The sequence below is a fragment of the Anser anser genome (assembly GCF_964211835.1).
Source record: "Anser anser genome assembly, chromosome: Z".
NCBI classification, from domain to species: domain Eukaryota; kingdom Metazoa; phylum Chordata; class Aves; order Anseriformes; family Anatidae; genus Anser; species Anser anser.
Window position 1 is genome coordinate 10,482,523 of NC_139723.1, and position 12,214 is coordinate 10,494,736.

A 12,214-nucleotide genomic window follows, 5' to 3' on the forward strand; every position below is an offset into this window, starting at 1 on the left:
GAGTAACATATTAATTCGTGGCTGTCATCATATGCCCAAGACACTTGCCATGCTATAAAAACAACACTTTTAAATAGTGATCTTCTGTGTAATCCCATCAGACCTGTTCCTTAATGCATATATGGCTTTGTTCTTTTTTCACCACATATTTTGAAATGATCACAAATTAGAAATATAGCGAAATGCCAGTTCAAAAAGAGGTTACTGTTCTTGAAATATAAATATGATGATGACATATCAGTAAACTGTATATTTTGTTGGTTAATGCACCACTTAGAAGTAATTCCTTCATAACCTCTCAAGTCAGGAAATCAGTTCAGCCAGAGCTATTTTCAGCTGACAATTCTGAAAGATGAGATTAGAAATTACACCCTAAATTGAAAAGTCAAATAATAGTAAAAAAGTTATATTCATGTGTATCTGATCTGAAAGCTTTGGCTGTAAATGTTTTTGCTGCTGGAAAATACCATTGTGGAGCAAGAAGTAATATTTCTCATTACACCAAATGACTGTAAAATAAAATAAATATATAAATAAATAAATGTGATAGATTATGCATTTTTCTGTCAGACAAGAAAGGCAAAGAGAAGGCTGACTGTACCTGTAACCCTGTATGCTTTTTGCTAGCTATCAGCAGTGAATCTTTTGAAGACCTTTTTTTTTCTTTTTTCTCTAAGCTTTGCTTCTTAAAACTGCTTTAGATTTTTTGTTGTTTTTTTTTTTTTACATTACCTCCTCCTTAACAAAGCAGCAAATGGAAAATCTCAATGGATTAAATGCTCCTTTTTGTCTCCACATCAATATTTCATAAAGGAATTACACCTAGTATGTTCCACTCCTACTGCTCATTGTGCACAGATAAGCAAGCAACTGTGGGTCAGCACTCAGGATGACGTGCACCAAATAACACTAATATTAGTTAGTTCTTGCCAAGCCCAAACTGCTATTATTCCCCACTTGTTTCCCATTATCCTTGTCCTTCCCACTCTCCCCACCTACACAACATTAAAAATGTAACAGAGAAATATAGCTGTGGTGTCTGTGGGTTTTCCAGCTATACATTTTAAGCAGTCAGTGTTTAACATCACCAGCACTGAGATAACCACCTCATCTATAGCACTTTTCTCTTTAAATACCCAAGTCCTCAAGGACAGTTCTCAGTTTTCGGAGGGGGAAAATGAGGCATTTGTGGAAGTGGGACTCAGCAACTAAGGCACGTGCTGAATTTGGAAGCAAAATGTATCCTTCCCAGCTCCACCCCCTGGTGCTCTGCAGCATCTCCACTCACAGCAGAGCAGTGAAGGCAACATCTCCTTTCCGATGTGAATCTTCCCTGGAGCAGAACAGCCCTGAGCTCCAGCCTCACTGGCAAGAAATAGTAATGGTCCCTTCTCCAAACCAACAGTATGCCCAGGCAATGATTAGGTGAGAATGGGACCACCCTCCTCAGTATGTTTCGTGACTGTAAAAGGAAGAAGGTCCTCCACGAATTTCTTTCTTTTGCTTCACCTCAAACAGCCTGCGGAACAAGGCGGCCTCCCTCTGGGATTTCAGTTATTTGTGAAGAGGTCTTGTTCCTTTCACCAGCAGTACAGCACACAAAGCATTCTTTCCCTGCTTTTTTTCAGGACTTCCACCCTGACACTGTTTCTTTGCCATCCCGAAGACTTCATGCCAGCAACCAGGGATTAAAAAGAGTGAGCTAACAAACAAACAAAAAAAAAAAGGCAATGATGATGGCCATTGATGGAATACGTCAAATAGAGCAAACATAAAGATTTACCTGTCCTCATCTTACATGACCTCAGTTTGAGAAAAAGCTGCCATATGCACAGCCAACTGCCTGTTGACTTAAAGATGCAGAGCCCTCAAACTACAAAACTCCTAGCTGCCCACAGGTACTGCAGCCATCCACTGAAATTGTCTCAACATTCAAACTACATCTTCCAGCAATGCACTGTGTGTTGCAGAGATTATATAAAGCTCAAGCCTGTCATTACTGAGGGGCAAACACACTGTTGCAGAACTACCCCTCATGGAGCCAGGACAGTTTGCAATCATTAATATTAGTGCATATTTCTGTTATCAAGCCTGGAAAAATATGAGCTGTTAAAATAAAACGATATCAGTTGCTGGGAAAAATGTTTCTTCCTGCACGTGTTCAGTTTCTAAAGCACTTAACTCTGCCCTTGTGTGGGAACCCCTGCCTTCAGCTAGCTGGAGACTAACAGCAGAGCTGACCACATAGCACAATAGCCCCAATTTTTCCAAAAAGTGATCACTTTTGACCCTCAGCCACTGAATACCTGCTGCAAACTACAGGTGCAAGGAAGGAAAACATTTCTACCCATGAGCATTGTGAAAAATTGGCTTTAACTTCTGTTACCTGTTTCAGCTGTTTGCAAGGATGCGGATGCTCTTGGCAAATGAGGAAGGGCTCCAGGAAATGAAGAAGGATTATCTCTGAAAAATGCAAAGAAACTTGGTGAAGCGGAGTGCCACCACATCCCAGGGAGCTACAAGTAGGTGCTCTTCACTTGCTGTCAGACAGAAAGTATATACAGACAGTTTTGGGACATAGAGAAACTGCTGTCTAACTGAAATCTCAGAAAATTATTTTCACCTCTTTGAAACAACTTAGAAAAATACAAATAAACTACCAAAATATAAATAATACAAAATACAGTGTGCATCTATGACATGATCCGTCTATGGTTAAAAACAAGCATGAATGCTGCTGACAATCCATGTGCAATTGCACAAACAGGCTTATTCTCCTGAAGATATTTAAATTATGTCTGAGTAAGATTTGTCAAAGCAAAAATATCATGTGGAAATGATACTGTTTTACAGAGCAAACATACATGCATGTGAAGAACTGCACACAATGAAATGCTTAATGCTCTGGGTCTTCTTGACAGAGCTGTATAGCACCATAAACTAAGCCAAAGCTGCAAATCAGAGGACAGAACTGCTCAATTTTAGCAAAAAGGAAAAAGCAAACCAAGGTCCCAACACAAAGCTGTTAAAAACACACACATGCAGCAAATTCTTGCAATTTTTTCTGTATCATCTGTGTCTTGTTGAGCAAATTTTATAGCGCAGGTGGTTTTTTTGTTTGTTTGTTTGTTTGTTTAATGCTCTTAGCTTTCCAGCATGACTTATTTATTACACCTGACACTTCTATTTTACCTAATGCACAAGATCTGCTCACACAGGTAGCGGCTGGGACCAGATGAACTCTGGTGCTCTGGCTTTGAACAGAGTATGGATTTCCCACTCCTCTAACTGCATTAGAGGTTGTCTTCAAAGCACCAATCACATGCCTTTCCCAACACTCCCAGGAACATTTCAAAAACAGAGCATCAAGGTAAAATTACCTTCCCCCCCTTCTGTAGATTGGAGAACAACTCTCAAGACCTTTCATTCCAGGAGTGGTTTTTGGTTTTGTTTTTGTTTTCCCCTTGTTATCACTGCTTTTATAGGAAGATGATCCCTAAACACTTGGCTGCATTTGATATTGATATAAGTGACACTACTGCAGTTAACAGAATGCTAATTTATATCATGTTCATGTCCATATTTGGATTTGCTATTTAATCCAGCCGGAACTATCTGAGATTTTTTTCAAGGCTACGCAAAAGTACCTGATTAGCTTTCAATACCATGAAATGACAAATAGAGTGAGATATTTTGTTCTGTATTTTGTGCTAATGGTTTAATCTCAGCAAGATATCTGTTCCACAAAAGCCTTGAAAGGCATACAAATTAGTTTCATGTATTGCAGAAACCATCACAATTCCCACATCTAATTAGCACACAGGAAGAATAAATGTAGCAACATTCACAATGATATGCTGTTCACCATAATCTTCTTGCAAGAGTTTATTTTCTGCTTTCAAAGTAATGCTAAAGAAGACAGACAATCTAACAGTTTACACATCAAGCCATAAACATTTATCAAGGTGTCAGCAGAGAGTAACACTTCTGGGTTGTCAATATTTAATCTGCAGTAAAATTAAATCATAGGCCATTAGGCCCAGTTCATCGAGTTTAGAGTTCAGTGCAGATGCTGAATTGGATGTCAGGGAGCTTCTCAGCTAAGCATATGCAATCTTCTGCCCCTTTCGACAATGCAAATACAACATAGTATCTGCATATGCGTGCAACATAGGCACAGCATCGCCCCACAGAACAACTTCTTTACTTTTAAGAACAGGCTGCATCAGCACTATTCCTCCTGAGAAATGGCCACATTGCACTTGTGGATGTGCAGTCTCGACTCTGTTGCCTACATGACAGAGACCAGCACAGGACTAAAGGGCCATTATTAACTTTCATAGACAGTACAATTTCTAAGAGGTCTCTTGGAAACTCCGTAGGAAGTTTGCGTAATCTGCTAGTAAAAAATATGCCTGCTATTCATGGAGTTCTGTCCTGTGTTTCCTATCATTTTGTAGAAATAGACCCAAGCCATCAAAAGGTGAAAATGAAAGGATTTATGACCCTCCATTAGGAACCTGATGTGGTAGACATGATATTCATAAAATGACTAAGAAAACAGTATGCCATTTTGCAACCCGGTATTTGCTTCAGCCTTTTCCCTTCCAAAGCAGAACCACAATTATTTTTGATTTTATATATAAATGTGCCCTTGCAGCTAAGAAAGTTAACAGCATTCTTAGCTGTATTAGGTAAACTATCACCAGCAGGTCCTCTCTACTTAGCATTCTTGAGGCCACACCTGGAATATTTTGTTCTACTCTGGGTCCCCTAATATGAGAGAGACATGGACAGACTGGAGAGAGTCCAATGTAGGGCCACCAACCTGATGAAGGGACTGGAGCACTTCTCCCATGAGAAGAGACTAAGAGAGCTGGGTCTGTTCAGCCTGGAGAAGAGGAAGGGGAATCTTATTAATGTCAATCAATACCTGAAGGGCATGTGCAAAGAGGAAGGAACCATGCTATTTCCAGAGGTGCCCAGACACAAACTGGAACACAGGAGGTTCCAGATAAACATCAGGAAGCATTTTACTGTATGGTAACAGAGCACTGGAACAGGTTGCCCAGAGAGGTTGTGGCATCTCCCTTATTGGAGATCTTCAAAAACCACCTGGATGTGGCGTTGGGCAAACTGCTCTGCATGTCCCTGGTTAGACCAGATGGCCCCTAATTGTCCCTTCCAACCTCCTGTGATTCTTTGATTCTGCAATAAGCTGTCAGCAATCATCAATGGGGAAAAACAATGTTAGTGCCCCAAGTTATCAGAATGCCTTCCATTTCAAAGACATCTCAGCGCTTTCTGAATTTTAACAAACTGGGCTTGATGGAAGACCCAGGCTCATTCCTCCATACTATTTTGAGAGGAGCAATTAAAAAGAAAACCTCCCCTTGGACTGACTGCTAGCAGCTATGCCTTCACCCCTTTTTCAGCTTGAAGGTGAGACAAACCTCAGGCCTGATTTTTTTTACTTAGGAAGACAGTTGTCTTATGCTAGAAAAGTGCTAAAGCAAAGCGAAGGAGTGGGGTGGAACTGAGTCCTTGAGTTCAAACCTTCAGCTAATGTGGTATTAGAGTCACAGTCTGAAAACTGTTGCTTCCTAAAGCAGTGGTTGAGAGTACTACAATAACTCTGTGTTACTCTGATGATATTATTCTCTTTTAATATTAATATTAGCTGATGATACTATTCTTCTTTAAGAGACTGAGTCACTAGAAGATTTAAGGCAGTGGTGAAGAGTAAAACAACTTATTTGATCTAAGTAGAATACAAAGATCCCTTTGTCTACCCCCGTAGCCTTACCACAAAACTACCCTTCTCCCATTTGTCCAGTAATGGACAAATACTAAGAACTACCTTCACAGGCAATTTTACCAACCTACATCCAACAAAAGGTTTTTGATTTCTCCATACATACTTTGCAATAAAGCAAAAGCATTTCTGTTTTTATAAAAGCACAGGTCTGAGAGTAGAAAGTAACTGCATATGACCTGCCCCCTAATTCCCATTTTTTCCCATTTGGTCTAGTTCTCTCTCTCATGGGAAATTTTCTTCCAAATCTTTCTCCTTTGCAGCACATTAGTGTGCTGATTTTGATTAATCCTCATTCAAACTTCTCTTCACTGCAGATAACTCAGGTAGCATCTACTACTGCTGCCATCAGAAAGATGCTTACAGCTGCTAAGGGCTTTGAAAATCCCCCTTTTCAGAACATTAGAATAAATTTTTCACTTCAACTGTACTCCGATTTCATTTTTTCCCCCACAAGGTTACAATGTTTCATAGAACTGTCATCCAAAAATAAAAATAAAAGTAAAAAAAAGTAATTAGGTGACTTAATTATTTGTGGTTAGGTTTCTCCTTTGCCATGCATGCCACTTTGTGTTAGGGTGTAATTTCCAGCTGCTATCATATGCAATATATGTCTTCCAATTTGATCATTTCTTAGCAAGTCAGAAAAGGAAATCTAGTGCTGCTTTCTTTGCCTACTCAGTTAATCTATCTGTGCCCTACTTATTGCTTATACATCTAATTTTGCCATAAGATGACACACAGCCCTAGCACAGACATTTACATTTTTACATTACTGTTGCATGGCAGTTTTTTACTTAGGTATGGACTTCCTAAATAGGCATCAATGACTTCTGAAGAGTAGATCTATGGAGAAAATTTGCTAATTTCATCACTCATTCCAGCTTTTAAGTACCTATTTGTCACAATTTGCTGGCTCTGATATATTTCTGACGTCTCACTTCTTGTATCAGGTAGATATATATTCTCCCTGCAAGTACTGTACTGCTGATACTTGTTTACTCCAAGTAATCTATAGGAAACAGACTCACATGAGTTATCACAACCTTCACATGCCTTCCATCTCTCATCAGAGGAAGCAAAAACGTAACTGACTGTGAATATTGCATTAGGCAAATGTGCCTGTAATTTACTAATACCTTAAACTTTCTCAAGAAATATTCATTTCCATATAGAGACTGCTAGATGCTGGGGCATAGAGACTGTGGGGAACTCAAGGAAGCTGCTGAAGAAAAACTTCCTAAATAGCGCCGTGCTTGAAAATCATCATATCCTAGGATCAGTGCAGACCTCTTGATATCGTTTTATGAAATCAAGTCTTTGAAAAAATAATATGAATCAAATTTCAAAGGGAACATTTTTCTTTGGTGGAGCTGGCAGCATAAGGAAGAAGGATTTTTTTCCAAAAAAAAAAAAAAGTGTGCAAATATAGTTTTATAAAAAGTGAGTAAATATTTGGCTTTGTTCTTACCAACTTTTGCTCAGTGACATTTGCAGGCAGGATTTACCTGTGCCAGCATCTTCCTGAGGACTGGAAATTCTATGAAAAAATAACTGCCTATTACCATGTAAGGTAAGGAGCTGAGAGAACAAATATAAAACTCTTAATAATAATGTCCTTGCCTACAGTTTGCTGTGTTCTATTCAGACTTGCAGATCAAAGCCTTATGCAAAAATTCAAAGGCCTGTTGCCAGGTAAATGCAAACCTTTAAATAGCTCTGGATGTAAAAGCAGCTCTATTCCCACATTTTGATAATCCAAAACACATTTTTTTTTTAAATCTCTTTTAAGTTTTGAACAAAATTACTTCTTTTGACCAATGCCATAGGAGAGAGGAGAAGTACAAACTTTTCTGCCTTTATGTTTTTATTTGTATTCACCTCATTCACACTGCAGCATTGACTTAGATTCCAAGATAACTTTGAGAGGAATGAAAGCATTTTTCTTTCTCACAGCTTCTTTCCATAGAGAAGCTAGTTTCTGGCTCCACTGAAAATAAGAAGATTAATTTTCTAGTTGAAGTTTTGGACTGGGACTCAGGAGACCTAATGTTTGCTACAAGTTTGAGTTACTCTGGATGCATCATCTTATTTCCATAAACTATATCCTTTTTAGATTCACCTTCACTCAATATCCTTTCTGTCTTTTTTCCCACATCAAACTCTGAGAGCTTGTGCCCAGGAAAACATAGGAATTTATTCCCACAGCCTTCACTCCTCATCACCATTTGGGTAAGCAGAATGATGGAAAATATCGTGAAACAATATTCTGAAAGGGTAAAGACTGTGGGCTTGGGATCTGAAAAATTAGTTCTTATAACTGTTTCTGCAGACCTTGTTAGCACACTAGGTTATCCAAAAGTACTTCTTGAGAAGTGAATACTATTCATTATGGATAAGGTAGTGGGACAGCAGAAAGAACAGGATAGGGGGAATTTAGATCCGATAGTTTAAATATGAATTTATTATTTTTCTGAAATTTCTGTTACTCTGTATTTGAAATGTAAAAATAAATAAATAAATAAATAAATAAATAAATAAATAAACGACAACAACAAAAGTAGGAATTCTGAAAACACTGATAGTACCCAGTGAACAAGCGAAGTTCACATAAGTACAATAGGTTCACAATGGTCTTTCTTTAAGACAAGTCATCATTATCTTGTTTTAATCAGATTGAAAAGGAAGATAACAACTGTTTTACTCCTACTCATGGTCTATACGCAGGGTTTCTGTGCTTTCTAGCAGTTCACATGCTTCTGAGCAGAGCTTGAAGGGACTGGCACAAGCATCAAACCAACATAACTTAATTTGTCTCATGGCTAGTCTGCTGAGATGACATGAAGTGCTAGAGGACATATCCAAGCTGAAAATGGCATCTGGGTTAGTAGCTGGAGAGGAAGAGAGCTCTGTGGAAGTGTAAGAGAATCCCTCTAAAATAACAAGGGGCAGAACACCGTAAGAATAATGGAAAAAGAAAAAAGGATCACCATAAAAGAGAAATAGGAAAGAGAGATGACAGGATAACTCTTTCCAGGAGAGAGGCACAAGTAATTGTAAGACTTACCAGCTTTAAAACTGCTGCAAGCAACAACTAGCCTTCCTATCACCAGTTCTGTAAAATAGATTTCAATTCACGTAAATTCCAGATGAAAGAAAAAAAATCACGATTTCAAAAATGTCCAGAATCCCTAGGAACCATTATCATTTATGGTAATAGTTGGATATGGAGTACATCTCAAAGCCTGGCAAATTTTGACAGGGTTGACAGATCATCATGTATGTTATCCAGTGATTCAGTTGAAAAACTTGGAGGGGGAGCAAGCAGCAAATACTGGCTTCTAGCTTTATTAAATCAATTAGATCACACTGTCTTTCAATTTTGGGAGTCAACTAAGTCCGGCAAATGCCGGACTCAGCCCCCCTTTAAATTTTTAGCAGTTCCTAGTATTTCCTTCCAATATGTCTTTCCCTTAGCTATTTGTTTCTTTGCTTTTAAAAATAAAAAATGAAAATACTCTGTAACCAAAATTGCTGACTATGTTTTCCTTTATTTGATCTATATCATTACATGGGAGATTAACACTGATTCCTGGATGCTCCATTCATTCATTAAGACCCACAGGAAAAACATAGCCATCTGAACATGGAAAAGTGTTCCATAATTACACATATTTTCCAGTGCTGTGAAGTAGTTAGATTTGGACAGAGCATCTGTGAACACCAAAAGGCACTGAAGTATACAAAATGCTTTCCTACAGAATAGAAGGATCTTGTCGTTAGTCAAGATTATAATAATCTCTATGCCTCTATTCACTACATTTGAAATACAGCTTGGCTTTCTCTCTTTTTCACATATTTTACTCAAGCTTCACAGGACTGTCACTTATTCTAGAACATGTGTGTCTACGCATACACATATCAGAGTGCAGCAAGTTCTTATCTTTGGCAGAAGCTTCTAGTTACTTCTTCATGCAGCTGTAATAAAAAGATTCATAAGGAATCATACACATCTTAAGACAGCTAGAGAGTGTATATTTTTACAAAGAAACATGTTAGTAAGATAGCTTGAAATTTTCAGAAGAAGGAGGAATAGGACTTAAACCATTTAGGAGGTAACAAGGAAATAACAGAATACTGTGCTGAAATAACAGAATTAAATGGTAATGAGAAGAGAGCAGCCTTTATCAGTAATAGATAATGAGAAGGTTGTGTGAATAGAAGTAAAAGATTACTGAGTATGTTGACAGCAACAGAACAATTTGCCAGCTAAAGATAGCAAAGATCCAGGGAATTAATGAAGAATTCAGAAAATATTAAATTAAATATTAAATTGTCATTTAGGTTTTTATCATTAAATTTAATTCCTTTTTTTTTTTTTTTTTTTTTCCCCAAGGCAGTGAATTTCTATCCCTGTGTAAACATGGTGGTTAACAGATTTGAATATCTAGATCTGAACTTCCTACTTTCATTAAAGCAAAATCCAATTTAAGGTTGGAGTGAAGAAGGGGGATTCTTCATTGATTCCTCTCCATTAAAAAAAAAAAAAAAAAGGCAGGGGGGGAGGGGATAAAGCAGTCTTTGAAAGATAGCAGGAGCATACTATTTTAAAACAAGACCAGTATGTTCATTATAAATGGAACCAGCAAATCTGTTTTGTTGATTTTTTTTTTCACTCAAGAGGATTTGCTATGTCCACATAAATGACTATTCCCTTAATACATAACATATCTTTATTTGAAATCTTAATTAAGCACTCAGATTCCCTTTCCTATGTTCCATTTTTTACACAGAGACAGTGTTCTGCATAAACGTAAAATAAAATCCACTATTGGAAGAGGGATAATTTCTCTATCATCTAGCTGAAATTTATTTCTTTGCAGCCTCTTAGTGTAAGGAAAATGTTCATCTCAAGACCATTCAATCCAATTTAAAAATGTCTTCTCACTTGTTGACGCTGCACTTATTGACAGTGTTCCTGAGAAATGATTTTTATGTTAATTAGAAGTGTTGCCATGCAGAAGCTGGAAAAAAAAAAGTTTTTAAGGGTTTCACAGAAAGAGATCATCTAGAAGTTCAGATGATTTGCTTTCCAAATTGTATATAGTAAACAACCTTCTTCTTAATCAGAGAAGGACATTTTCCACCTAAGCTGTTACCTTTTCCTATGACTTTGCCCATTTTGAGCTCCATGAGAGTATTTACTTCCTTTATGTGGCACGACGAGAAAGCAGCAAAATCTTATCCTACACTTCAATGGAAAGTTTCTATCAACACATTATTTCTATTCTGGAGCCTTCATCAACAAATAAGCAGTAACAAAAGAATAGTCCAACTATGACATGAACAGGTTCATGCTATGCTGGGCGATGAACTTGACAACAGAGCTCAAAGAGTCACAGTGAATGGGGCTACATCTGGATGGCAGCCACTCAGTAGAGGTGTTCAACATTTTATCAATGGTCTGGATGCAGGAATGGAATGCATCCCCAGCAAGTTCACTGACAATACTAAACTAGGATGTGCTGTTGACTCCCAGGAGGGGTGAAGGACCTGGATAGATTGGAGTATTGTGCAATCAGAAACAGCATGAAATTCAACAAGGGTGTGTGTTGGATGCTTCACCTGGGATGGAGTAATGCAGACACAGGTACAGGTTTTGGATTCCCCATCGGCAAAGCTGTTCAAGACCAGGTTGGAGTTTCTGGGCAACTTGATCTAGTGGGTGACACCCCTGCCTGCCTATGGGGGGTTGGAACTAGATGATCTTTAAGGTTCCTTCCAACCCAAGCCATTCTGTGAGTCCATTCTATGAATAAAATTTGTGTTAGCATGATTAAACTCTCATTGTCTTTTCATCAGAATTATGTTTCTTATCACATTTGCCAGCATTTTTCTTTCCTTTCCTGTACCCACCATTGTGATCTGAATGACTCTTCTGACCTTCAGAAGATTTTCCCAGACAGGGGTAAGCTTATTAACCTCTATTAGAGAATAACTTATGTATTTATTTATTTTTATTTACATTATATTAATTTATATATTAATATTTTCCTACCTACACAATTCTATGATTCTATATTCTTCATATAGAATCATAGAATTATGTAGGTTGGAAAAGACCTTTCAGATCAACAAGTCCAACCAACAACATGGCCTAGTGAGTCCCATCACTGAACCATGTCCCTCTGCATTCCTCTGAAGGCTAAGATTCCATCTTTATTCCAGCACTGAAAATGATCCTATTGTACTTATTGTCTAACAGAAAGGAGAGGAAGCTGTAGCTCGTGACGAAGCTGTAGGCCACCATGTGGCCTCCCCTCAGTCTCCTCTTCTATGGGCTGAACAAATCAAGCGATCTCAGCTGCCCCTCATACCCTCCATACCTTCACCATCTTG

General features: G+C 38.1%; 1 long non-coding RNA gene across 3 annotated transcripts in view; it reads right to left on the minus strand.

Moving 5' to 3' along the window:
• The window catches only part of LOC310890081, a 51,530-nt gene that overhangs the window by 17,933 nt on the left and 21,383 nt on the right, over nt 1-12,214 (minus strand). For 2 of the 3 annotated variants that reach the window (XR_014577004.1, XR_014577005.1), the window contains exon 2: nt 2,387-2,463. This is a non-coding gene — a long non-coding RNA (uncharacterized lncRNA). Of the gene's footprint in view, nt 1,703-2,386; nt 2,464-12,214 lie in introns of all 3 variants that reach the window. The other variant, XR_014577006.1, reaches the window with a different exon arrangement.